This window comes from Nomascus leucogenys, chromosome X (genome assembly GCF_006542625.1).
Source record: "Nomascus leucogenys isolate Asia chromosome X, Asia_NLE_v1, whole genome shotgun sequence".
NCBI lineage: Eukaryota > Metazoa > Chordata > Mammalia > Primates > Hylobatidae > Nomascus > Nomascus leucogenys.
The window spans coordinates 70238607-70244057 of record NC_044406.1 but is presented as its reverse complement, the minus strand read 5'-3'; positions in this window follow the sequence as shown (position 1 = coordinate 70244057).

Below are 5451 nucleotides of genomic sequence, written 5' to 3'. Positions count from 1 at the left end.
CTTAATGTTCGTACTTAGGAAAACCAGGAATCCACAGGTTATAAAAATGTTTAACAAGAAAACTTTAAACTTTAAATAACTATCATATTTTTCATAAGTAATCTGGGTAAACTATTAAAAAATAATAATTAATTATGACAAAAATGCTGATAGTGATATGAACAATAAGGTCCAGGCTGAGGTGGTCTCAGATGGGGATGAGGAACTTGTTAGGAACTAGAGAAATGGTGACTCTTAATATGTTTTAGCAAAGTGACTGGCAGCATTTTGCCCCTGCCCTAGAGATTTGTGGAACTTTGAACTTGAGAGAGATGATTTACGGTATCTGGCAGAAGAAATTTCTAAGCAGCAAAGCATTCAAAAGGTGACTTGTGTGCTGTTAAAAGCATTCCATTTTAAAAGGAAAACAGAGCAAAAAGTTCAGAAAACTTTCAGCTTGACAATGCAGTGGAAAAGAAAAACCTATTTTTTTCCTCAAAAAATCTTTATTTATTTTATTTTATTTTATTTTTATTATACTTCAGGTTTTAGGGTACATGTGCACAATGTGCAGGTTTGTTACATATGTATCCATGTGCCGTGTTGGTTTGCTGCACCCATTAACACGTCATTTAGCATTAGGTATATCTCCTAATGCTATTCCTCCCCCCTCCCCCCAACCGACAACAGTCCCCGGAGTGTGATGTTCCCCTTCCTGTGTCCATGAGTTCTCATTGTTCAATTCCCACCTATGAGTGAGAACATGTGGTGTTTGGTTTTTTGTCCTTGTGATAGTTTACTGAGAATGATGTTTTCCAGTTTCATCCATGTCCCTACAAAGGACATGAACTCATCATTTTTTATGGCTGCATAGTATTCCATGGTGTATACGTGCCACATTTTCTTAATCCAGTCTATCGTTGTTGGGCATTTGGGTTGGTTCCAAGTCTTTGCTATTGTGAATAGTGCTGCAACAAACATACGTGTGCATGTGTCTTTATAGCAGCATGATTTATAGTCCTTTGGGTATATACCTAGTAATGGGATGGCTGGGTCAAATGGTATTTCTAATTCTATATCCCTGAGGAATCGCCACAGTGACTTCCACAATGGTTGAACTAGTTTACAGTCCCACCAACAGTGTAAAAGTGTTCCTATTTCTCCACATCCTCTCCAGCACCTGTTGTTTCCTGACTTTTTAATGATGGCCATTCTAACTGGTGTGAGATGGTATCTCATTGTGGTTTTGATTTGCATTTCTCTGATGGCCAGTGATGATGAGCATTTTTTCATGTGTTTAAGAAAAACCTATTTTTTGAGGAGAAATTCAAGCCAGCTGCAGAAATTTGCAGAAGTAGCAAGGAGCCTAGTGTTAATCCCCAAGACCATGGGGAAAATGTCTCCAGGCCATGTCAGAAACCCTCATGGCAGCCTCTCCTGTCACAGGCCTGGGGGCCCAAGAGGAAAATGTGGTTTCGTGGGCCAGGTCCAGGGTCCCCCTGCTGTGTGCAGCCTAGGGACTTGGTGCCCTGTGTCCCCGCTGCTCCAGCTATGGCTGAAAGGGGCCAACGTACAGCTCTAGCTGTGACTCCAGAGGGTGGGAGCCCCAAGCCTTGGCAGCTTCCATGTGGCGTTGAGCCTGCAGGTGCACAGAAGTTAAGAATTGAGGTTTGGGAACCTCCGCCTAGATTTTAGAAGATGTATGGAAATGCCTGGATGCCCAGGCAAAAGTCTGCTGCAGGGGCGCGGCCCCTCTGTTAGGGCAGTGTGGAAGGGAAATGTGGGGTTGGAGCCCCCACACAGAGTCCTTACTGGGGCACTGCCTAGTGGAGCTGTGAGAAGATGGCCACCATCCTCCAGACCCCAGAATGGTAGCCCCACTGGCAGTTTACACCGTGTGCCTCGAAAAGCCGTAGACTCTCAAAGCCAATTAATAATTAATTAGGTAAATGTAATGGAATAAATGCTTATAGATAATCCTGTCATATAATTTAAAATCTAAAGTTATATTAAGCTAAATAATTGATAGTTATTAAATGTCTGGGTTATTTCCAATTTTTTTAATTACAAAACATTTTTTCCGAAAAAAGAAATGTGTTCTTATTAAAAAATACTTTTTATCTAATTCAAAGATTATTTAAAAGTTATTTAAAAAATTATGTAAAGGTAATCAGTGAATAAGAACAATGTAAAGAAAGTTATAAACATAAAGAGGAATTTTTGGCAAGAAAGGTTAAAAGAAAAATAATTTTATATGAGAAAAAAATCTTGCATGGTAAATTTTTGTCCTAAAATAAAACAACTGGTTATTTAAGAAAGAGGAATGTCTAGGATAAAACAGTAAGTTCAAGCATGTAGTAAATGATTTGTGTCAATTTGTCTATAATTAAAGGGAAATCATTTATAAAAGTCTTTCTAGAGATTGGGTTTTGATGTTAAGAAAACCACTTTACACTAAAGACTTGGTTAGAACACTGAAATTTTCTTATGGATTGATTTACTCTTAATAAATTATAAGAGATTTTAATTCTTTATAAACTCAAAGTTCAACTTTTATTGTGTCTCACTGTTTTCAATTTTCTCTCCCCTTTTAAAGGGTGAAAAATAATAACGCTCTCCTTCAACTCATTTTCAGTTCATATAATTTTTTTTCCCCTCGGGTTCTGTTTCTTGTGGCCTGATGCTAAAATTGTTTTCTTAAAGGTCTAAAGGAAGTGTTTCCTTCAAACATAATATTCTGTGCACCACAGAAGGTCTTTTCTTTTGCCTTTTCCTGGCCTAACAGATTTATGTTTTATCAAAATAATTCCTATGTCAGTATTATTAAGTTTTGGTTTGCTTAGAAAAAAAACCCCGAGATTATAAAAATTATTTAAATTAAGGTTATTACATCCATGTAACTTTCTGTATGTGTTTTTAAAGTCCTTGTGCCATTGAGTTACAGGGCTTTGACTCCTGCATCTAAAAAGGACACCAGATCCTGCTAAATCTTAAATACTGACAACAATTAAAGCCACATCTTCAGGCCTGGTAGAAGATGCCAGTCAAAATAAACTGCATTTGTGAAACACAGGGCCAGAAATTAAAACAATAGTTTTTATTAACTCCTCAAGGCCCAGAAACTACTGCAGAAGAGGTGAGTGCATGAGATTTAAGGGCCGATTTTAAGAGATAAAATTAGTTCAGCTTCTATAGAAATTAACCATTAATATCAAAGGCACACTGATACAAAACCAGCATGTGGGCCCCTGTGTCAGATAAACAAGGTTTTCTCGGAGCATTAACACACTCCTTAATACAAAATTATAAAGGTTACAAGCAGGTTTATGGAAATTATATCTTATGGTCAAGATTATTAAAATTTTATAGATTGCTTACAAGATTTTGAGAGACAGATTTAACTGGTCTTGTGCTATCTTTATTACATCACATTGTTTCAGAAATTAAGTCTCCACTCTCAAAGAATAAAGGTTTCTGTCTTTTTTTGAAATCTCTGAGTTATCACTTTGGCTAAATGAATGACTTATTTTACAATGACCTGTGATCCTATTCTGATGATATTGTTTTAAACTTTTTATAAATGTTATTATTTTATTAATGTTATTAAATGCAGATTCACTGAACCAGACTAAATTGTGTATTCACTGGAAGGCTGGTCAAGAACTCAAAAGAATGCAATCTTTTTGTCTCTTACCTATTTCTAACCTGGAAGCCCCTACTTTAAGTTGTCCCACCTTACTGGACCAAACCAATGTACTTTGTACATATATTGATTGATGTCTCATGTCTTGCTAAAATGTATAAAAGCAAACTGTACCCCTGACCACCTTGGGCACATGTCTCAGGACTTCCTCAGGGGTGTGTTCTTAACCTTGGCAAAATAAACTTTCTAAATTGACTGAGACCTGTCTCAGATATTTGGGGCTCACAATTGTTACAAGGGCCAATCCGCCCAAAGCAATCTACAAATTCTACTCAAGCAGATATCTGGCAATGTCTGGAGGCATTTGTGGTTGGCACCACTAGAGGCAAGAGGACTGCTACTGGCCATCTAGTGGATAGAAGCTAGGGATACTCTAAACATCTTATAAAGCACGGGGAAGCTTGCCACAACAAAGAATTATCTAGCCTAAATGTCAACAGTGCTGAGGTTGAGAAACCCAGTGTTATTAGAAAGCACTGATATATACTCAGATTCAATGAGATGTATTGCTAGCAAAAGATGCCAAGGTCTCTAAAACGATCAGATATCATTTTGTAAAAACTGCGAGAAAATGCTGGTTTAAGAAGGGAAAATAATAGCATGTTATCAGGTAATTATTAAGGGTATTTTACCTTGTCACTGGGCTAATTTTTGTGTAAGATTCAATTTTTTAAACCTTAAGAAAAAACCAGACTATTTTTAATTTTTACTTGAAATGCATTTAATTGATTGTTTATAAGAATGTATTTTAATATCATTGCTACATGTTCACTTGAAAATATTTGAGCAACAGTAAAAAATAAAAATACAAATATGAGTGAAACAAATTACCATTAATTCTACCAGCATCAACATTTGAAGAACCACTCTCTGGAGCACTTTGCTCTCACTGTGCATGCATTATAGGGACGTTATAAATAAATAATTTTACACCATGGGGAGAGACAGATTGCAATGCAATAATAGTAGGGGGCTTCAGCACCCCACTTTCAATAATGGAAAGATCATCCAGACATAAAATTAATAAGCAAACATTGGACGTGAAAATACTTTAGGCCAAATGGACCTAACGGCCGTATACTGAACATTCTATCTAATGGCAACAGAATACACATTTTGTTAAGTACAAATATAATATTCTACAGAAAAGATCATGTTAGCCTATGAGACAAGTCTTAGCAAGTTTAAGAACACTGATATCATATCAAGTAACTTTTCCAGCCACAATGGTATGAAACCAAAAATGAATAACAGGAGAAATTATATAAAATTCACAAATACATGAAAATTAAACACCATGCTCCTGAAAAAACAATGGGCCAATTAAGAAAAGGGAGACTTAAATATTTATGGAGACAAATGAAAATGGAAACACAACATACCAAATTTATGGGCTGCAGCAAAAGCAGTTCTAAAAGGAAAGTCTTTAGCAATAAATACTTATATCAAAAAAGAAGATTGCAAATAAATAAGTTAATGTGATGTTAATGAAATAGAAAAAATAACAAACTAAGTCCAATGTTAGCAGAAGGAAAAATAATAAATATCAGAGAAGAAATAAATGGAATCACAATTAGAAAAATAATACAAGAAATCTACAAAACTGAGTTAGTTTATTGAAAAGACAAACAAAATTGGCAAACCCTTAACTAGTCTAACCAAGAACAAAGGAGAAGGAATTCAAATAAATAAAATCAGAAATAAAACAAGAGACATTAAAACTGACACCATAGAAGTATAATGGATCCTAGCAGACTACTATCAACAAT